Source organism: Arachis ipaensis, chromosome B03, assembly GCF_000816755.2.
Source record: "Arachis ipaensis cultivar K30076 chromosome B03, Araip1.1, whole genome shotgun sequence".
Classification (NCBI taxonomy): Eukaryota; Viridiplantae; Streptophyta; class Magnoliopsida; order Fabales; family Fabaceae; genus Arachis; species Arachis ipaensis.
The window spans coordinates 86,760,669-86,784,612 of NC_029787.2; positions in this window are offsets into that span (position 1 = coordinate 86,760,669).

Sequence of the window (23,944 nt, forward strand, 5' to 3'; positions counted from 1 at the left end):
CCTGAAGATCAGGAAAAGACTACTTTTACATGTCCTTTTGGGACTTATGCTTATAAGAGAATGCCCTTTGGCTTGTGCAATGCACCAGCTACTTTCCAAAGATGTATGATGAGTCTTTTCTCTGATCTTATTGAGAACTATATGGAGGTTTTCATGGATGATTTTAGCATATATGGTGATTCCTTTAATCTTTGCTTGGATAGTCTATCTAGAGTATTAGACAGGTGTGTTAGTTCAAACCTTATTTTAAATTTTGAAAAGTGACATTTTATGGTCAAACAAGGTATTGTACTAGGACATGTTGTCTCTAACACTGGTATTTCTGTAGATCCAGCAAAGGTAAATGTCATTTCTAGTCTGCCTTATGATAAACCACTATTTTATGGTTTATCTTGTGCTCAATTGAGTGATTTTTATCAACTCTTTACCCACTTATTCATACTATTTGCATATTTTCCTTCCTGATTTTGTGCTATGACTGAAAACATGTTTCTTTGGTCTTAATTTGCTAATATTAATCCTTTCTTATTACCATTAGATGCCTTGATATGTGTGTTAAGTGATTTCAGAGTTTATAGAGCAGGAATAGCTTAGAGGATGGAAAGGAAGCATGCAAAAATGGAAGGAATACAAGAAGTTGAAGGAACTGCAAAGCTGTCAGCCTGACCTCTTTGCACTCAAACGGCTATAACTTTAGCTACAAAGGTCCAAATAATGCGGTTTTAGATTCATTGGAAAGCTAACGTCCGGGGCTTCGATTTAATATATAATTTGCTATAGTTTCCCTGACGATAAGTGACGCAAACACGTGATCTACGCGGATGCGTTGCAGTGGCGAAAAAACCAGCGTGTTTGAATTCGAAACCAGCGAATTCTGGGTTGTTTCTGACCCAGTTCTCGGCCCAGAACACACAGATTAGAGGCTATAAAGTGGGAGAATGCATCCATTCATAATCATGCTTTTCATAATTCACAATTTTAGGAGTAGATGTAGTTTTTAGAGAGAGAGGTTCTATCCTCTATCCTCTCTCTTAGGATTTAGAATTAGGATTCTTTTCACTTTATGATATTTCATCTTTTGCGATCACAGGTTCAATGTTTCTTTTATTTATTTTCCAATTTAATTTATGAATATCCATGTTAGATTTGATTTCTTTTGTGAATGCAATTCGAGGTATTTTTAGATTTAATTTTGCTTTGCTTTATTTATATGAATGATTTTAATTTAATTTAGATATTTTTTCTTTTGGTTTTGGTTAAATAATTGGTGACTCTTGAGTTATCAAACTCATTGTTAATTGAAAATTGGAATTCTTCAAGAATTAATTCGAGTTCCAATAACTCTAACTTTTCCCAAGGAAAGACTAGGACCTGAGGAATAAAAATTAATTCATCCACTTAACTTACCTTCATAGTTAGAGATTAACAAAGTGGGAGAAAAATCTAATTCTCATTACAATTGATAAGGATAACCAGGATAGGACTTCCAGTTTTCATACCTTACCAGGAGTCTATTCTATAGTTATTTATTTATTTTATTCTTCTTATCATTCAACATACTGCTTCCTTACTTTCAAAACCCCCCAATTTACAAGAGTCATAACCAATAATAAGAACATACTTCCCTGCAATTCCTTGAGAAGACGACCCGAGGTTTAAATACTCGGTTATCAATTTTAAAGGGGTTTGTTACTTGTGACAACCAAAACTTTTGTAAGAAAGGTTGATTGCTTGGTTTAGTAACTATACTTGCAATGAGAGTTTAATATAACCTCTAAACTATCAATCTTCAGTTCTCTTCACCTTACCCCTCCTCCGTGAGGGGAGTTCGTTCGTTCCTTGGCCATGCAGGTTTCTACCGGCGGTTCATCAAGGACTTCAGTAAGGTAGCACTGCCCTTATCTAGACTTCTGCAGAAAGATATTGAGTTCAAGTTCAGTGAGGATTGTATAGAGGCGTTCGACAAGCTGAAGATCGCCTTGACTCAAGCTCCAATTGTGAGAAGACCAGACTGGAGCCAGCCCTTTGAGATTATGTGTGATGCTTCCAACCATGCTGTGGGAGCAGCGCTGGCCCAGCACGTAAGTAAGGATCCTTTCGTAATTGCTTATGCTTCCAAGACATTAGATGCTGCTCAATCTAATTACACTACTACTGAGAAAGAGCTTTTGGCTATTGTTTTTGCTCTGGATAAATTCTGAGCCTATTTACTTGGTACTAAGGTGGTAGTGTACTCCAACCATGCAGCTCTAAAGTATTTATTGGCTAAAAATGAGTCTAAACCAAGGCTAATACGTTCGACGCTACTGCTGCAAGAATTTGATTTGGAAATTAAAGATAGGAGTGATAACCAAAATTTAGTGGCAGACCACTTGAGTCGCCTCGTGCATATTAAAGATGACTCCATTCCTATCAATGATAATTTCCCATTTGATAGCTTATAGGCAGTATCTGATGTAGTTCCTTGGTATGTACCGGTAGCTAATTATCTAGTTAGCCACATGGTGCACGAAATCACAATCACACTTTTGCAATTTCGCACAACTAACCAGCAAGTGCACTGGGTCGTCCAAGTAATACCTTACGTGAGTAAGGGTCGATCCCACAGAGATTGTCGGCTCGAAGCAAGCTATGGTTATCTTGTAACTCTCAGTCAGGATATCAATAATTCTCAAATTTAATTGTAAAAAGTAGAAGAACATGAAATAAATACTTTTTATGCAGTAATAGAGAATAGGTTGAGGTTTTAGAGATGCTCTGTCCCCTGAATCTCTGCTTTCCTACTATCTTCTTCTTCACACACGCAAGGCTCCTTCCATGGCAAGCTTTATGTTGGGCATCACCGTTGTCAATGGCTACTTCCCGTCCTCTCAGTGAAAATGTTCCAAATGCGCTGTCACCGCATGGCTAATCATCTGTCGGTTCTCGATCATGTTGGAATAGGATCCATTGATCCTTTTGCGTCTGGCACATGCCCAAAACTCGCGAGTTTGAAGCTCGTCATAGTCATCCCTTCCCAGATCCTACTCGGAATACCACAGACAATGTTTAGACTTTTCGGACCTCAAGAATGGCCGCCAATAATTCTATCCTATACCGCGAAGGTTCTAATCTTAGATTAGAAACCCAAGAGATACACATTCAACCTTGATTGCATGTAGAACGGAAGTGGTTGTCAGGCACGTGTTCATAGGTGAGAATGATGATGAGTGTCACGGATCATCACATTCATCAGGTTGAAGTGCGAATGAATATCTTAGAATAGAAGCAAGCGTGATAGAATGGAAAACAGTAGTAATGGCATTAATTCATTGAAATACAGCAGAGCTCCTCACCCCCAACCATGGGGTTTAGAGACTCATGCCGTAGAGAATACATTATGAAACGTGTAAAGTGTCATGAGGTGTCCAAATACAATAGCAAAAGGTCCTATTTATAGAAATCTAGTAGCCTAGGGTTTACAGAAATGAGTAAATGATGCAGAATCCACTTCTGGGCCCGCTTGGTGTGTGCTTGGGCTGAGCATTGAAGCTTTCATATGTAGAGACTTTTCTTGGAGTTAAACACCAGCTTTTGTGCCAGTTTGGGCGTTTAACTCCAGCTTTTATGCCAGTTCTGGCGTTTTGATGCCAGAATTTTATGCTGAATTGAAACGCCAGTTTGGGTCATCAAATCTCGGACAAAGTATGGACTATTATATATTTCTGGAAAGCCCAGGATGTCTACTTTCCAACGCAATTGAGAGCTTGCCAATTGGGCTTCTGTAGCTCCAGAAAATCCACTTCGAGTGCAGGGAGGTCAGAATCCAACAGCATCTGCAGTCTTTTTTCAGCCTCTGAATCAGATTTTTGCTCAGGTCCCTTGATTTCAGCCAGAAAATACCTGAAATCATAGAAAAACACACAAACTCATAGTAAAGTTCAGAAAAGTGAATTTTAAATAAAAACTAATAAAAATATAATAAAAACCAACTAAAATATACTAAAAACATACTAAAAACAATGCCAAAAAGCGTATAAATTATCCGCTCATCACAACACCAAACTTAAATTGTTGCTTGTCCCCAAGCAACTGAAAGTCAAATAGGATAAAAAGAAGAGAATATACAATGAATTTCAAAAACATCTATGAAGATCAATCTTAATTAGATGAGCGGGCTTATTAGCTTTTTGCTTTTGAACAGTTTTGGCATCTCACTTTTTCTTTTGAAGTTCAGAATCATTGGCATCTATAGGAACTCATAATTCAGATAGTGTTATTGATTCTCCTAGTTTAGTATGTTGATTCTTGAACACAGCTACTTTATGAGTCTTGGCCGTGACCCAAAGCATTTTGTTTTCCAGTATTATCACCGGATACATAAATGTCACAGACACATAACTGGGTGAACCTTTTCAGATTGTGACTTAGCTTTGCTAGAGTCCCCAATTAGAGGTGTCCAGAGCTCTTAAGCACACTCTTTTTGCTTTGGACCACGACTTTAACCGCTCAGTCTCAAGTTTTCACTTGACACCTTCACGCCACAAGCACATGGCTAGGGACAGCTTGGTTTAGCCGCTTAGGCCAGGATTTTATTCCTGTGGGCCCTCCTATCCACTAATGCTCAAAGCCTTGGATCCTTTTTATTTTACCCTTGCCCTTTGATTTAAAGGGCTATTAGCTTTTTCTGCTTGCTTTTTTTTTCTTTCTCTCTTTTTTTTTTGCATATTTTTTTCTGCAAGCTTTTCACTGCTTTCTCTTGCTTCAAGAATCAATTTTATGATTTTTCAGATCATCAAATAACATTTCTCCTTTTTCCATCATTCTTTCAAGAGCCAACAATTTTAACATTCATAAAAAACAAATTAAAAAATATGCACTGTTCAAGCATTCATTCAGAAGACAAGAATTATTGCCACCACATCAAAATAATTAAACTGTTTTAAAATCTGAAATTCATGTACTTCTTTTTCTTTTTCAATTAAGAGCATTTTTCATTTAAGAAAGGTGATGGATTCATAGGACATTCATAACTTTAAGGCATAGACACTAAGACACTAATGATCATGTAATAAAGACACAATCATAGATAAACATAAAGCATAAACATTCGAAAAACAGAAAATAAAGAACAAGGAAATTAAAGAACGGGTCCACCTTAGTGATGGCGGCTTGTTCTTCCTCTTGAAGATCTTATGGAGTGCTTGAGCTCCTCAATGTCTCTTCCTTGCCTTTGTTGCTCCTCCCTCATGACTCTTTGGTCTTCTCTAATTTCATGGAGGAGGATGGAATGCTCTTGGTGCTCCATCCTTAGTTGTCCCATATTGGAACTTAATTCTCCTAGGGAGGTGTTAATTTGCTCCCAATAATCTTGTGGAGGAAAATACATCCCTTGAGGCATCTCAGGGATTTCATGATGAGGAATTTCCTCATGCTCTTGTCCATGAGTGGGATCTCTTATTTGCTCCATCCTTTTCTTGGTGATGGGCTTGTCCTCATCAATGAGGATGTCCTCTTCTATGTCAATTCCAGCTGAATTGCAAAGGTGACAAATAAGATGAGGGAATTCTAACCTTGCCAAAGTAGAGGACTTGTCCGCCACCTTGTAGAGTTCTTGGGATATAACCTCATGAACTTCTACTTCCTCTCTAATCATGATGCTATGAATCATGATAGCTCGGTCTATAGTAACTTCAGACCGGTTGCTAGTCAGAATGATTGAGCGTTGGATGAACTCCAACCATCCCCTAGCCACGGGCTTGAGGTCATGCCTTCTTAGTTGAACCGGCTTCCCTCTTGAATCTCTCTTCCATTGAGCACCCTCTTCACAAATGTCTATGAGGACTTGGTCTAACCTTTAATCAAAGTTGACCCTTTTAGTGTAGGGGTGTGCATCTCCTTGCATCATGGGCAAGTTGAATACCAACCTTACATTTTCCGGACTGAAATCTAAGTATTTCCCTCGGACCATTGTAAGCCAATTCTTAGGGTCCGGGTTCACACTTTGATCATGGTTTTTGGTGATCCATGCATTGGCATAGAACTCTTGAACCATTAAGATTCCGACTTGTTGAATGGGGTTGGTGAGAACTTTCTAACCTCTTCTTCGAATCTCATGTCGGATCTCCGGATATTCACCCTTTTTGAGTTTGAAAAGGACCTCGGGGATCACCTTCTTCTTGGCCACAACTTTATAGAAGTGGTCTTGATGCACCTTTGAGATGAATCTCTCCATCTTCCATGACTCGGAGGTGGAAGCTTTTGCCTTCACTTTCCTCTTTCTAGAGGTTTCTCCGGCCTTTGGTGCCATAAATGGTTATGGAAAAACAAAAAACAATGCTTTTACCACACCAAACTTAGAAGATTTACTCGTCCTCGAGCAAAAGAAGAAAGAAGAGAGTAGAAGAAGAAGAAATGGAGGAGATGGAGGTGGGTTGGTGTTTCGGCCAAGGGGGAGAAGTAGTGTTTATGTTGTGTGAAAATGAAGAAGTGAAGATGGGTTTATATAGGGGTGGAGATAGGGTTAGGGTTCGGCCATATAGGGTGGGTTTGGGAGGGAAAGTGGTTTGAATTTGAAAGGTGAGGTAGGTAGGGTTTTTGATGAGCGAATAATTTATACGCTTTTTGGCATTATTTTTACATAGTTTTTAGTATGATTTAGTTAGTTTTTAGTATATTTTTATTAGTTTTTAATAAAAAATCACATTTCTGGATTTTACTATGAGTTTGTGTATTTTTCTATGATTTCAGGTATTTTCTGACTGAAATTGAGGGACTTGAGCAAAAATCAGATTCAGAGGTTGAAGAAGGACTGCAGATGCTGTCGGATTCTGACCTTCCTACACTCAAAGTGGATATTCTGGAGCTACAGAACTCCAAATGGTTCGCTCTTAATTGCATTGGAAAGTAGACATCTAGGGCTTTCCAGCAATATATAATAGTCCATACTTTGCCCGAGTTTAGATGACGCAAATTGGTGTTCAACGCCAGTTCCATGCTGCATTTTGGAGTTAAACGCCAGAAAGAGGTTGCAAAGTGGAGTTAAACGCCAGAAACAGGTTACAAACCGGCGTTCAACTCAAAGAAAAGCCTCTACACATGTAAAGCTCAATGCTCAGCCCAAGCACACACCAAGTGGGCCCCAGAAGTGGATTTCTGCATCATTTACTCATTTCTGTAAACCCTAATAACTAGTTTAGTATAAATAGGACTTTTTACTATTGTACTTACATCTTCGGATCATCTTTTGATCATGTTTTGATGATTGAACCCTCCTTGGGAGGCTGGCCATTCGGCCATGCCTGGACCTTGTTCTTATGTATTTTCAACGATAGAGTTTCTACACACCATAGATTAAGGTGTGGAGCTCTGCTGTTCCTCATGAATTAATACAAAGTACTATTGTTTTTCTATTCAATTCAAGCTTATTCCGATTCTAAGATATTCATTTGCACCTCAATATGAATGTGATGATCGTGACAGTCATCATCATTCCAACCTATGAATGCGTGCCTGACAACCACTTTCGTTCTACCTTAGATTGAATGAGTATCTCTAGGATTCCTTAACCAGAGTCTTCGTGGTATAAGTTAGAATCCATGGATGGCCATTCTTGAGATCCGGAAAGTCTAAACCTTGTCTGTGGTATTCCGAGTAGGATCTGGGAAGGGATGGCTGCGACGAGCTTCAAACTCGCGAGTGTTGGGCGTAGTTACAGACGCAAAAGGATCAGTGGATCCTATTCCAGTATGATCGAGAATCGACAGATGATTAGCCATGCAGTGACAGCGCATGGACCATTTTCACTGAGAGGACAGGATGTAGCCATTGACAACGGTGATGCCTAACATACAACTTGCCATAGAAAGGAGTATGAATGATTGGATGAAGACAATAAGAAAGCAGATGTTCAGGAGGAATGAACGCATCTCTATACGCTTATCTGAAATTCTCACCAATGAATTACATAAGTATCACTATCTTTATTTTACGTTTTATTTATATTTTAATTATCAATTCAACATAATCAATTAAATCCGCTTGACTGAGATTTACAAGATGACCATAACTTGCTTCAAGCCGACAATCTCCGTGGGATCGACCCTTACTCACGTAAGGTTTATTACTTAGACGACCCAGTGCACTTGCTGGTTAGTTGTGCGAAGTTGTGACAAAGAACTAAGATTATGAACGTGCATATTAAGTTTTTAGTGCCGTTACCAAGGAATGAACTGTCACGATTTCCGCGCACCAAGTTTTTGGCGCCGTTGCCGGGGATTGTTCGAGTTTGGACAACTAACGGTTCATCTTGTTGCTCAGATTAGGTAATTTTATTTTAATTTTAAGTTTTTTTTATTTCTTATTTTCAAAAATAATACAAAAAAAAAGAAAAAAAATTTTCTTCTTTTTCGTTTTTCCCAAAATATTTTTCGAAAAAAAAAACCAAAAAAATCTTATAAAATCATAAAAACCAAAAATTTTATGTTTCTTGTTTGAGTCTAGTATCAATTTTTAAGTTTGGTGTCAATTGCATCTTTTTATTTTTTCTTAAAATTTTTGAAAATTCATGCATGTGTTCTTCATGATCTTCAAGTTGTTCTTGATAAGTCTTATTGTTTGATCTTTAAAATTTCTTGTTTTGTGTCTTTTCTAGTTTTTCATATGCATTTTCAATTTGTTAGTGTCTAAAGTTTGAAAATTTCTAAGTTTGGTGTCTTGCATGTGTTTCTTTTCTTGAAAATTTTCAAAAATAAGTCTTGATGTTCATCTTGATCTTCAAAGTGTTCTTGGTGTTCATCTTGACATTCAAAGTGTTCTTGGATGCATTAGTTGTTTTAATTCATAATTTCTATGTTTTGTGTCAATTTTATGTTTTTCTCTTATTTCTATATCAAACTCTTGCAGAAGTAACACCCATCTTATGAGCCTGGGTTTTGAATCCTGCTTTGTGAGTAGGTATTTAAGAGCAGCATGGTCAGTATACACAATCACTTTTGAACCTACTAAATAGGATCTAAACTTGTCAATGGCATAAACCACTGCAAGTAACTCTTTTTCTGTGGTTTTGTAATTCTTCTGTGCATCATTTAAAATACGGCTAGCATAGTAAATGATGTGTAGAAGCTTGTTATGCCTCTGTCCTAACACTACACCAATGGCATGGTCACTGGCATCACACATTAGTTTGAATGGCAATGTCCAGTTTGGTGCAGAGATTACTGGCGCTGTGACCAGCTTAGTTTTCAGGGTCTCAAATGCCTACAGACACTCTGTGTCAAACACGAATGGCGTGTCAGCAGCTAGCAGATTGCTCAGAGGTTTTGCAATTTTTGAAAAATGATTTACAAACCTCCTATAGAATCTTGCATGCCCCGGAAAGCTTCTGATTGCCTTAACATTGGTAGGTGGTGGTAATTTTTTAATTACCTCCACTTTAGCTTGATCCACTTCTGTTCCCTTGTTTGAAATTTTATGCCAAGGACAATTCCCTCAGTCACCATAAAGTGACATTTTTCCCAGTTTAAAACTAGGTTGGTCTCTTGGCATCTTTTCAGAACAAGTGCTAAATGGTCAAGACAGGAGCTGAATAAGTCTCCAAATACTGAAAAGTCATCCATGAAGACTTCCAAAAATTTCTCTACCATATCAGAGAAGATAGAGAGCATGCACCTCTGAAAGGTTGCAGGTGCATTGCACAGACCAAAAGGTATCCTTCTGTAAGCAAATACGCCAGAGGGATATGTGAATGCTGTTTTCTCTTGGTCCTGAGGATCTACTGCAATTTGGTTGTAGCCTGAATAGCCATCCAAAAAGCAGTAATAGTCATGACCTGCTAGTCTCTCTAGCATCTGGTCTATGAATGGTAAAGGAAAATAATCCTTTCTAGTGGCTGTATTGAGCCTTCTGTAGTCAATACACATACGCCACCCTATAACTGTTCTCGTAGGAACCAGTTCATTCTTTTCATTGTGAACCACTGTTATGCCTCCCTTTTTGGGTACAACTTGGACAGGGCTTACCCAAGGGCTATCAGAAATAGGATAAATAATCCCAGCCTCTAGTAACTTAGTGACCTCTTTCTGCACCACCTCCTTCATGGCTGGATTTAGCCGCCTCTGTGGTTGAACTACTGGCTTAGCATCATCCTCCAATAGGACCTTGTGCATGCATCTTGCTGGGCTAATGCCCTTAAGATCACTTATGGACCACCTAAGAGCTGTCTTGTGTGTCCTTAGCACTTGAATTAGTGCTTTCTCTTCCTGTGGATTTAAAGTAGAGCTTATGATCACTGGAAAAGTGTCACCTTCTCCCAGAAATGCATATTTCAGGGATGGTGGTAGTGGTTTGAGCTCTGGTTAGGAGGTTTCTCCTCTTCCTGAGGAATTTTCAGAGGTTCTTTTACTTCCTCTGACTCCTCCAGACCAGGCTAAAAACATTCTAAAAATAATGCCAAAAAGTGTATAAATTATCCGCTCATCACAACACCAAACTTAAATTGTTGCTTGTCCCCAAGCAACTGAAAATCAAATAGGATAAAAAGAAGAGAATATACAATGAATTCCAAAAACATCTATGAAGATCAATCTTAATTAGATGAGCAGGGCTTATTAGCTTTTTGCTTCTGAACAATTTTGGCATCTCACTTTTTCTTTTGAAGTTCAGAATGATTGGCATCTATAGGAACTCAGAATTCAGATAGTGTTATTGATTCTCCTAGTTCAGTATGTTGATTCTTGAACACAGCTACTTTATGAGTCTTGGCCGTGACCCAAAGTATTTTGTTTTCCAGTATTACCACCAGATACATAAATGCCACAAACACATAACTGGGTGAACCTTTTCAGATTGTGACTTAGCTTTGCTAGAGTCCCCAATTAGAGGTGTCCAGAGCTCTTAAGCACACTCTTTTTGCTTTGGACCACGACTTTAACCGCTCAGTCTCAAATTTTTACTTGACACCTTCACGCCACAAGCGCATGGCTAGGGACAGCTTGGTTTAGCCGCTTAGGCCACGATTTTATTCCTGTGGGCCCTCCTATCCATTGATGCTCAAAGCCTTGGATCCTTTTTATTTTACCCTTGCCTTTTGGTTTAAAGGGCTATTCGCTTTTTCTGCTTGCTTTTTCTTTTTCTTTCTCTCTTTTTTTTTCGCATATATATATTTTTTCTGCAAGCTTTTCACTGCTTTTTCTTGCTTCAAGAATCAATTTTATGATTTTTCAGATCATCAAATAACATTTCTTCTTTTCCATTATTCTTTCAAGAGCCAACAATTTTAACATTCATAAACAACAAATTCAAAAATATGCAATGTTCAAGAATTCATTCAGAAAAACAAAAAGTATTGCCACCAAATCAAAATAATTAATCTATTTTAAAATTTGAAATTCATGTACTTCTTTTTCTTTTGCAAAAAAAAAAACACTTTTTATTTAAGAAAGGTGATGGATTCATAGGATATTCATAGCTTTAAGATATAAACTTTAAATTTTATTAATCATGGATTGACAATAAGACTCAAAAATAAATATAAGAGCAAACCCATAATAATAGAAGACAGAAAATTAAAAATAGAAAAATAAATGACTCTTAAAATAGATTCATATTAATAGAGGTTATCACAGAGTTAGGACTCAACAACCTTGATTTTGAGCAGTGGATGCTCCTGATACACGAAAAACCTGTCTCTCAACAAATTCCCCTTCGGCAAGTATACCAAATTGTCATCAAGTAATAACTCACAAAAGAGTGAGGTCAAATCCCACAGAGATTAACGGATTAAGCAATCAATGGTTAATTGATTATCCTAGTTAGACGAATCAGATTGGAGTGATAAGCAACAAGGAAATGTAAATGGCATAAAAGTAAAGAAAGCAATAAAGTGCAAAAAAATAAAATGGCAAGAAAAGTAAATGTAAGAACTAAAAATAAATTGAACATTGGGATCAAGAGATATTGCAATCCTCCGGATCAAGTTCATTCTCATCTCTTCCTCAATCAATGCGTTCATTGATCTCCTTGGCAATCTTAAGTGATCGAATTACAATTCCTTGTAATTCAATCTCTCAAATCTTGATCAATAGCCAATTCCTTGGTTAATTTCTCATGAGAAGAGATGAAGTATGGTCACTGATTATACCACATGCTTTCCCAAATCAAGTGTTGGTAGGGTTATAGTCACATACCCATCCAACCCTAATTTTGTCCAACATGAGAAAGCATTTCTAGCATGATCTCTTCATTCCTCTTCCAAGGTTCAAAAGAGATCCAAGTATGAATAGCTTCTTTTCCAAGATAACTACCCAATTGGATGAAGATTGAAAGCTTTCTAGTAAAATCAAGAGAAAAGATAGAAGAAGAATAATCAAAACTAATATTGATCCATCAAATTACAACAAAGCTCCATAACCTAATGAAAAGAGTTAGTTGATCATTGCTCTACCAAAATAGAAAAGAAAAAAAGTGCAGAAAAGTAAAGATGAAGATTAAAACTAAAATTGAAACTTCCAAATTCATAAATGAAAAGTACAAAGAAAAGAAAGAGAAGGAAAAGTGTGTAAGGGGAGGGAGTCCGAAGACCCCTCTTCAATCCCCCCCAATTTCGACTTTCCTGAATGTAAAAACTAAGGCCTTTATATAGGCTCTCCTTAATTACAAAATGAAATGAAATTAAAAGCAAATTACAATTAAATGAAAATTTCTATTCTAGATGCTTCTTGTGGCCTTGATTGGTTAACACTTGTGAGCTTGCTTCCTTGAGGTTGGGTGGTCCTTGTAAGTGAATCAAGTTGAGGTCCAGGTGCTAATGTCAGTGCTAACGTTAGCCACACTAACGCTACAAGTGTGGCGTTAGTGCTGAAGTTAGTGTGGCTAACGTCACACTTGCTACCCAGTTGGTGTTTTTGGGGCTTAAAAGATGCCTCTGGTTTGTGCTTCAATTTTATGCCCACTATAGAGTATTATATATCGTTGGAAAAATCTAAATGTCAGCTTTCTAACGCAACTAGAATCGCCTTAATTGGACCTCTGTAACTCAAGTTATGCTCTTTTGAAGGGGACAGGGTTGCTGGCATAGTGGCTGGCGTTATTGGTAAACGTGAGTGCCAATAACGTCCGCGATCAGGGGCTGAAAATTGCCAGTTTCTGAAGCTCAACTTAATGTTCACCCCATACTATTATATATTGTTGGAAAGCCCTAGATGTCTACTTTCCAACGCACCTTTAGAAGCACATCATTTGGAGCTCTACAGCTCATTTCTTAAGAAAATGCATGAAACCAACCTAAAGCATACAAAAAATGGCTAGTAAAACTAGCCAAGATGCCCTGGCATCACAACACCAAACTTAAATCTTGCTTGTCCCCAAGCAAGAAAAGAACTATGCACAAAGAATTCTCTTAAATGGAATGCATTGAAGAATTGCTTATGATGCCTTAGTGGGTGAAGTGAATAAGTGACAGTGGGGTTAACTCTAATTTGTATGCTTATGCAAGGATTCCAGTGCTCATTAGTCCTTACATTTTGGAAGTCTTAGATTTTAGGACTTTTATTCAAATGATATTATGGAATCCTCTTTATAGATTGTCACCTTTGAAGCAGCACTTATTTTCTAGCATTTTTCTTTTCTTTTTGTATCTTGGCCTCGACTCTAGGTATCATGTCTCAAAGCGGCTTTTTAAGATAAGCTTTCAATCAATACTCCCAAACCAGTTGGTCTAAGGTATTAGGTGTTGAAGCACCCCTTAGGATATACTTGCTCAAGCCTCTCTCTTTGATACAAATCCACCACAAGCATGTAACTAGGACAATAACTCTTTGAGTTCTTGTTTCTTTCTTTTTCTTCCTAGTAATTGATGCTCAGAGCCTTGGGCTTGTTCTTTATTTTTCTTATTCTTTTGTTTTCTTTTGTTGATGCTTCTTGGATCAATAGATGTTTGAGAAATTCCATAATACTTTTCTAAATTTCAATTCCTGTCTATGAGCTCCCATGCAAGTTTTCACAAACATGCAACCTCAATACACAATCATACAATCAGAACCTCCACTCCTCTTAATCTTTTGCTTGCCCCAAGATTTATAAAATTCTTCAACATTTTCCTTTCAAAAGAATGATTTCTTTGTTGCATTCTTAGAGATATTGGGTGCAAGTAAAATTCAAGATGATAATCATGATATCATAGCAACATGTTACAAATCAAATATCAAATTATGCTTATTCACAAGGAGTAATCACACATGCATACAAAGAAAATAGAGGACAATCATGCAATTTAAAGTCCTGGAAATAAGTCAAAGGAAAAAGGAACTTTACCACCTTGTAGTTCATCTTCATTGTTGTTGCCCTTTTCCTCCTATTCTTCCCCCTTCCTACACCAAACTTAGAATGATTGCTTATACTCAAGCAACAATTAAAACAGTGGTGATGGGGTCTATGATGGATCATGAGTGTCTTAGAAAGAAGTGTGAGTATGCATGTGTTTCAGCAAGCAAGATTAAGGATACAATAAAGGCACAAGAGATACAAATAGAGACATTTTGATTGCATTAATAAGTGGTGTTGGCATGATACTTTGCATGAAAGTTAAGTGGCAACACCAAACTTAGTGTGACACTTTCAATTTAGAATGTTGCAAGTACCCAGTGAAGATTGAAAAACAAATTGTTGCATGGCAACACCAAACTTAGAATGCAATCATATGCCAAATTATTGAAAGTGAACTAAGCAAAGCAAGGAAATATTACCTACGGTTGGGTTGCCTCCCAACAAGCACTCTTTTAATGTCATTAGCTTGACATGTTGTTCATGACTTTCTTCCTCTTCTTCCAATTTGTTAAGAGGAATGACCTCAAGAGGAAAGAGGAGCCAGTTAATGCCCCTTGTTTTGAGTGCTTCTCTCCAGCAAGCTTTCTTTTGTTGTTAGCTTGTGTAAACTTGCTTGTTGGGGGTAGGGGTGGGATGGCTTTTAGTTGACTTTTTCTTCTTCATGGATATTGTCCTTCTTTTTTCGGTCACCATCCTTTTTTTAGTGCTCATGTTGATTGCCTTCACCACCTTGATCTCAGGACTTGGGTGATGTATTATGGTTGGAGCATCCTCTTCATCAAGAGCTTCTTGAATTGGTGGTTCAATGAACTCATCCTTTATGTAACTCTCTATTTTGTTGGAGTTGTGTGGACTCCCTTGATTGACTTCCGCCCTTTCTTCTGCATGATGATGCATTGAGCCTTTTGGGAGTGAGTTTGCATGTTCCTTTGTCACCCTTAGTAGCCTCTGTGGGTATGGAGCTTTGGGCTTATATACTCTCACAGCCTCCTCCTTCTTCATATGAATCTCACTTGGTATGACTGCCTCTTTTTCTTGTTCTTCTGATTCCTCCCTTGTTCTTGACCTTTGAATGAACTCCTCTATTTCTGGAGAGAGTGAAGTGGTATCTCTTTGTAATCTCAGCTCTTCAATGAATTGTTCTTCAGAATAGAGTTGTGCATTCTGTCTCAATTTTTCTTCATGGTCTCTTTTTGCTATTTTCTCCTCTTCGTTTGTCTTTATTATTTCTTCAAGGAGGAGTTCTATCCTAGCGAGTATCTCTTCTTCTCTACTTTTTTTGAGTTCTTCCATGATGAGTTCCATCCTAGCAAGTCTATCTAAAGGAGGTTGGGTAGGTTGTAATGGTTGGTCGGGGTTGGCTTGTGAATGGAATTGGTTGTTTCGTGGTTGTGTGTTCTGAAAGTGATATGACTCTTGTGGGTAGCGGATTGAGTTTTGTGGATGGTGAAATGAATTGTATGAATTTGGGATAGACTTTTGTGCTGAGGCATACTCAAATGATGAAGAATTTAGGCATGTAAAACTTGAAGGTGAGGTATAATTGAGAGGTGATGGCTCTTGATGAATTGGGTATGAATGAGTGAAATCTCTTTGATTTTGATCTTCCTAGCCACAACTTGAGTAGTGATCAATTTCACCAAAATATGGACCATTTTGTGGCTCTGGAAAGTACCCCATTTCATGTTCTTGATACTCCCACCCACCATGAGCATAGTAAATTGGATCATCCTGTGGTGGTGGAGAGTTTCTCATGAAATGTGATTGACTACAATATGATGGATGGTCCTTTCTTTTCTGTAAAAAGCTCTGTCTCAAACAATACTCACCAAAAGACATTGGAATCTCCATTGTAATAAATGAGGGATTCTTAGTGAGGCAATATCACAAACAGTTGGTTAGCAAAAGAAAATAAAGAAACAAAAGAAAATAAAGACAAAAGAAAAGTGTCTAATCTAGTAAATCAATCAACCGGTAGTTTGTTAATCACAATTAATCCCCGGCAACGGCGCCATAAACTTGATAGCATACGGAAATTTGTCTCTCAACAAATTCCCCTTTGGCAAGTATACCAAATTGTCGTCAAGTAATAACTCACAAAAGAGTGAGCTCGAATCCCACAGAGATTAACGGATTAAGCAATCAATAGTTAATTGATTATCCTAGTTAGACGAATCAGATTGGAGTGATAAGCAACAAGGAAATGTAAATGGCATAAAAGTAAAGAAAGCAATAAAGTGCAAAAAAATAAAATGGCAAGAAAAGTAAATTGTAAGAACTAAAAATAAATTGAACATTGGGATCAAGAGATATTGCAATCCTCCGGATCAAGTTCATTCTCATCTCTTCCTCAATCAATACGTTCATTGATCTCCTCGGCAATCTAAAGTGATCGAATTACAATTCCTTGTAATTCAATCTCTCAAATCTTAATCAATAGCCAATTCCTTGGTCAATTGCTCATGAGAAGAGATGAAGTATGGTCACTGATTATACCACATGCTTTCCCAAATCAAGTGTTGGTAGGGTTATAGTCACATACCCATCCAACCTCAATTTGGTCCAACATGAGAAAGCATTTCTAGCATGATCTCTTCATTCCTCTTCGAAGGTTCAGAAGAGATCCAAGTATGAATAGCTTCTTTTCTAAGATAACTACCCAATTGGATGAAGATTTAAAGCATTCTAGTAAAATCAAGAGAAAAGATAGAAGAAGAATAATCAAAACTAATATTGATCCATCAAATTACAACAGAGCTCCCTAACCCAATGAAAAGAGTTAGTTGATCATTGCTATACCAAAATAGAAAAGAAAGAAAGTGCAGAAAAGTAAAGATGAAGATTAAAACTAAAATTGAAACTTCAAAATTCATAAATGAAAAGTACAAAGAAAAGAAAGAGAAGGAAAAGTGTGTAAGGGGAGGGAGTCCGAAGACCCTTCTTCAATCCCCCCAATTCCGACTTTCCTGAATGTAAAAACTAAGGCCTTTATATAGGCTCTCCTAAATTACAAAATGAAATGAAATTAAAAGCAAATTACAATTAAATAAAAATTTCTATTCTAGATGCTTCTTGTGGCCTTGATTGGTTAACACTTGTGGGCTTGCTTCCTTGAGGTTGGGTGGTCCTTGTAAGTGAATCAAGTTGAGGTCCAGGTGCTAATGTCAGTGCTAACGTTAGCCACACTAACGCTACAAGTGTGGCGTTAGTGCTGAAGTTAGTGTGGCTAACGTCACACGTGCTACCCAGTTGGTGTTTTTGGGGCTTAAAAGATGCCTCTGGTTTGTGCTTCAATTTTATGCCCACTATAGAGTATTATATATCGTTGGAAAAATCTAAATGTCAGCTTTCTAACGCAACTAGAATTGCCTTAATTGGACCTCTGTAACTCAAGTTATGCTCTTTTGAAGGGGACAGGGTTGCTGGCATAGTGGCTTGCGTTATTGGTAAACGTGAGTGCTAATAACGTCCGCGATCAGGGGCTGAAAATTTCCAGTTTCTGAAGCTCAACTTAATGTTCACCCCATACTATTATATATTGTTGGAAAGCCCTAGATGTCTACTTTCCAACGCCTTTGGAAGTGCATCATTTGGATCTCTACAACTCGAGTTCTAACGTGGGTCTTCTTGCACCTTCGCTAGCGTTATTGGCACTCACTTTTGTCACTAACGCTGCTCCTTTTTCAAAGTTGATGCCATTAACGTTCCCACTAACGTTCCAACTTTCCTTCCTTCCACGTTAATGGCCACGTTAGTGGCACTAACGTAGCCACTATCGTGGCTCTTCTCTGCTTCTTGTTACCTGAAATCAATCAAACAAAGTACATCAAAGTCTTGCTCTTAATCATGAGATCACGCATCATCCATTTTATCATTCAATGCATGCATAATTCTCATGAAATCATTCAAAATTCACAATGTTTGCTTGAATCATGGTATGAATGCATTTTCAACTAAATACTTGCTTATTTCTTAAGAAAATGCATGAAACCAACCTAAAGCATACAAAAAATGGCTAGTAAAACTAGCCAAGATGCCCTGGCATCAGCTCTTTCAATCTGTGGGGTATTTGGTCCTTCAAGTGAGAGCTTCTGATACTTCAGCTCCTGTAGCTCACGCCCCTGCTTCTCCTATTCCTTCAGCAGCTTGCAGAGCATGCAGTTTTTATTCTGCTGTTCCTCCTTAAGTTGTTCCATAGCTTCTTGCAGCTTGGTAACAGATACTTCTAGGCGGGTCCAGTAGTCAATTTCGGGGATTTTTGGGAGGAACTCCTGTGCCGTCCTTTTGATGGAGTTGTCTTGCACTTGTCCTTCCATTGACTTCTTGGTGATTGGGTGTTCGATTGGGATGAATTCATATACTCCCATCCTCACCCCAGCATCTTTACATAGCAGAGAAATTAAGCTTGGGTAAGCTAGTTTGGCTTCAGTGGAGTTCTTGTTTGCAATTGTGTAAATCTCACAAGAAATCAGATGATGAATCTCCACTTCTTTTCCCAGCATAATACAACGAATCATCACTGCTCTTTTGACAGTGACCTCAGAGCAGTTGCTAGTGGGCAATATAGAACGCCCAATGAAGTCCAACTAGCCTCTTGCGACTGGTTTGAGATCTCCCCTCTTGAGTTGGTTTGAGACACCTTTTGAATTGGTTATCCACTTAGTTCCAGCGATGCATATGTCCTCTAGAACTTGATCCAACCCCTTATCTCCTCTCACCATTCTCCTATTAAAGGATTCTGGATCATCTTGTAGTTGAGGTAGTTTGAAGACCTCTGTTATTTTGTCCAGATGGAAGTAAATAAGCCTCCCTCTGACCATAGTTCAGTAGGTGTGAAAAGCGGTTCTAGTTATTCTCTGCCTATCTGTTAGCCACAGATTTGAGTAGAATTTCTGAACCATGTTTTTTCCAAACTTTGTTTCAGGATTAGCTAGAATTTCTCATCCTCTGTTTCGAATTTGCTCTTCGATCACCAGATATTCATCTTCTTTCAGATTGAATTTAACTTCCGGGATCACTGACCTCAGTCCCATTATTTTGTGGTAATGGTCTGCATGTTCTTTGGTTAAGAACATCTCTTGATTCCAAAGACTCTTTGGAGTATTCTCTTTCTTGCCTCTTGAATTGGTTTGTTTTCCCTTAGGAGCCATGATCTTGATGAGTCTTAGCTCAGTGATTATGGAAAAACGCACCAAACTTAGAGGTTTGCTTGCCCTCAAGCAAAAGAAAGGAAAGGGGAGAGAGAGGAGGAGAAGCAAATTCGAATGGTGGAGAGGAGGGGATGGCCGAATGTGTATTTATAAGAGGAGGGGAGGGATTTCAAAAATTTTGAAAGAGATATGACATAAAGATATGAATGGTGTAATAAAATCATGATATGAAAAAAATGAGATTTTTAATTGAAAAAGATATAAAGAGGTTAAATCTGAAAATTTTGGTTATGCATCTAAGAAATAAGAGATGATATGATGAGTTTGAAAAGATTTGGAAAGAAATTGAAAAGATACTTGATTTTTTTAAGAAGATTTGGGAAGGATTTGAAAGTAATTTGAAAAGAGATTTAGAAAAGTGTTGAATTTTTGAAAATTGAGGATGAATGATGCAAGTTTGAAACATGTTTATGCAGAAAATTATGAGTCAAAACATGAAAATTTGAAAAATTTTGAAGTGGAAACAAAATCTCCTCCCCCTACCTTTCTGGTGTTAAACGCCCAGAATGGTATCCATTCTGGCGTTTAACGCCCATAAGTTGGCCATTGTGGGCGGTTAACGCCCAGCCAGGTACCCTTCTACTCCGCTATGGTCAGATATGGAATTAGCCACAAAGTGACAACTCCGTATCATCCACAGACAAATGGGCAGGCTAAAGTCTCTAACAGAGAACTAAAGAGAATCCTGGAACGGAATGTAATTGCCCGTAGAAGGGATTAGGCGAAAAGCTTGGATGATGCTCTGTGGGCATACAGAACAGCATTAAAGATTCCTATAGGAACCTCTCCATACCAGCTGGTATATGGCAAGGCCTGTCATCTGCCCGTGGAACTGGAACATAAAGTCTACTGGGCAACCAGATTCCTAAACTTGGATGCTAAGTTAGCTGGAGAGAAAAGACTGCTCCAGCTGAATGAGCTAGAGGAATTCAGACTCAATGCTTTTGAAAATGCAAAAATTTATAAGGAGAAAGCAAAAAGGTGGCATGACAAGAAACTGTCATCTAGAGTCTTTGAACCAGGATAGAAAGTTCTGTTGTTTAACTCTAGGCTCAAACTATTCCCCGGGAAATTAAAATCCCGGTGGAGGGGACCATATGTGATTACAGGTGTGTCACCATATGGATATGTTGAGCTTCAGGATTTTGACTCTGATAAAAAGTTCATTGTTAATGGACAGCGAGTCAAACATTATCTTGAAAGAAATTTTGAGCAAGAATCCTCAAAACTGAGGCTTGAATAAATCTCAGTCAAGGTCCAACTAAAGACAATAAAGAAGCGCTTGCTGGGAGGCAACCCAGCCATTAGCAAGTTATTTGTTTTAAGTAATACTAGCAGAATTTTAAAATAAATTCTCTTCAAAGATTAATCATCAAAATTGAAGGAATTCACAGAGTCACAGAAGGATTCAGCGCAAAAAGCAGAGAAAAGGAGCTTACTGGCAAGAAAACGCCAGTAAGGAGCATTTTCGGCGTTAAATGCCAGAATGGGTACCATTCTGGGCGTTTAACGCCAGTAAAGGTACCATTTTGGGTGTTAAATGCCAGAATGGGTACCATTCTAAGCGTTTAATGCCAAAATTGCAGTATCCTGGGCATTCAGAAAAAATGCCCAGTAACAAAGGATTTCTGGCGTTTAACGCCAGCCAGGGTACCTGGCTGGGCGTTAAACGCCCACAATGGCCAACTTATGGGCGTTAAACACCAGAATGGATACCATTCTGGGCGTTTAACACCAGAAAAGTAGGGGGAGGAGATTTTGTTTTCCACTTCAAAATTTTTCAAATTTTCATGTTTTGACTCATAATTTTCTGCATAAACATGTTTCAAACTTGCATCATTCATCCTCAATTTTCAAAAATTCAACACTTTTCTAAATCTCTTTTCAAATTACTTTCAAATCCTTCCCAAATCTTCTTAAAAAAATCAAGTATCTTTTCAATTTCTTTCCAAATCTTTTCAAACTCATCATATCATCTCTTATTTCTTAGATGCATAACCAAAATTTTCAGATTTAACCTCTTTATATCTTTTTCAATTAAAAATCTCATCTTTTTCATATCATGCTTTTATTCCACCAATCATATCTCTATGTCATATCTCTTTCAAAATTTTCCAAATCCCTCCCCTCCTCTTATAAATACACATTCGGCCATCCCCTCCTCTCCACCATTCGAATTTGCTTCTCCTCCTCTCTCTCCCCTTTCCTTTCTTTTGCTTGAGGGCAAGCAAACCTCTAAGTTTGGTGTATTTTTCCGTGATCACTGAGCTAAGAATCATCAAGATCATGGCTCCTACAAACCAAGTCAAGAGGCAAGAAAGAGAATACTCTAAAGAGTCTTTGGAATCAAGAGAGGTTATTAACCAAAGAACATGCAGACCATTACCACAAAATAATGGGTCTGAGGTCAGTGATCCCGAAAGTTAAATTCAATCTGAAAGAAGATGAATATCCGGAGACCCAAGAGCAAATTCGAAACAGAGGATGGGAAATTCTAGCTAATCCTGAAATAAAGGTTGGAAGAAACATGGTTCAGGAATTTTACTCAAATCTGTGGCTAACAGATAAGCAGAGAATAACTGGAACCGCCTTTCACACCTACCGAACTATGGTCAGAGGAAGGCTTATTTACTTCCATCTGGACAAAATAAAAGAGGTCTTCAAACTACCTCAACAACAAGATGATCCAGAATCCTTTAATAGAAGAATGGTGAGAGGAGATAAGGGGTTGGATCAAGTTCTAGAGGACATATGCATCCCTGGAACTAAGTGGATAACCAATTCAAAAGGTGTCCCAAACCAACTCAAGAGAGGAGATCTCAAACCAGTCGCAAGAGGCTGGTTGGACTTCATTGGGCGTTCTATATTGCCCACTAGCAACCGCTCTGAGGTCACTGTCAAAAGAGCAGTGATGATTCATTGTATTATGCTGGGAAAAGAAATGGAGATTCATCATCTGATTTCTTGTGAGATTTATACAATTACAAATAAGAACTCCACTAAAGCCAAACTGGCTTACCCAAGCTTAATTTCTCTGCTATGTAAATATGTTGGGGTGAGGATGGGAGTAGATGAATTCATCCCAATCGAACACCCAATCACTAAGAAGTCATTGGAAGGACAAGTGCAAGATAACTCCATCAAAAGGAGGGCGCAGGAGTTCCTCCCAGAAATCCCTGAAATTGACTACTGGACCCGCCTAGAAGCATCTGTTACCAAGCTGCAAGAAGCTATGGAACAACTTAAGGAAGAACAGCAGAATCAAAACTGCATGCTCTGCAAGCTGCTGAAGGAACAGGAGAAGCAGGGGCGTGAGCTACAGGAGCTGAAGCGTCAGAAGCTCTCCCTTGAAGGACCAAACACCCCACAGATTGAAGGAGCATCCACTGCTCAAAATCAAGGTTGTTGAGTCCTAACTCTGTGATAATCTCTATTAATAGGAATCCATTTTAATAGTCATTTATTTTTCTGTTTTTAATTTTCCGTCTTCTATTATTATGGGTTTGCTCTTATATTTATTTTTGAGTCTTATTGTCATTCCATGATTAATAAAATTTTAAGTTTATATCTTAAAGCTATGAATGTCCTATGAATCCATCACCTTTCTTAAATAAAAAAGGGTTTTTTTTGCAAAAGAAAAAGAAGTACATGAATTTCAAATTTTAAAACAGATTAATTATTTTGATGTGGTGGCAATACTTTTTATTTTTCTGAATGAATGCTTGAACAGTGCATATTTTTGAATTTGTTGTTTATGAATGTTAAAATTGTTGGCTCTTGAAGGAATAATGGAAAAGGAGAAATGTTATTTGATGATCTGAAAAATCATAAAATTGATTCTTGAAGTAAGAAAAAGCAGTGAAAAGCTTGCAGAAAATATATATATATATATGCGAAAAAAAAGAGAGAAAGAAAAAGAAAAAGCCAATAGTCCTTTAAACCAAAAGGCAAGGGTAAAATAAAAAGGATCCAAGGCTTTGAGCATCAGTGGATAGGAGGGCCCACAGGAATAAAATCCTGGCCTAAGCGGCTAAACCAAGCTGTCCCTAGCCATGTGCTTGTGGCGTGAAGGTGTCAAGTGAAAACTTGAGACTGAGCGGTTAAAGTCGTGGTCCAAAGCAAAAAGAGTGTGCTTAAGAGCTCTGGACACCTCTAATTGGGGACTCTAGCAAAGCTAAGTCACAATCTGAAAAGATTCACCCAGTTATATGTCTGTGGCATTTATGTATCCGGTGGTAATACTGGAAAACAAAATGCTTTGGGTCACGGCCAAGACTCATAAAGTAGTTGTGTTCAAGAATCAACATACTGAACTAGGAGAATCAATAACACTATCTGAATTCTGAGTTCCTATAGATGCCAATCATTCTGAACTTCAAAAGAAAAAGTGAGATGCCAAAACTGTTCAGAAGCAAAAAGCTAATAAGCCCCGC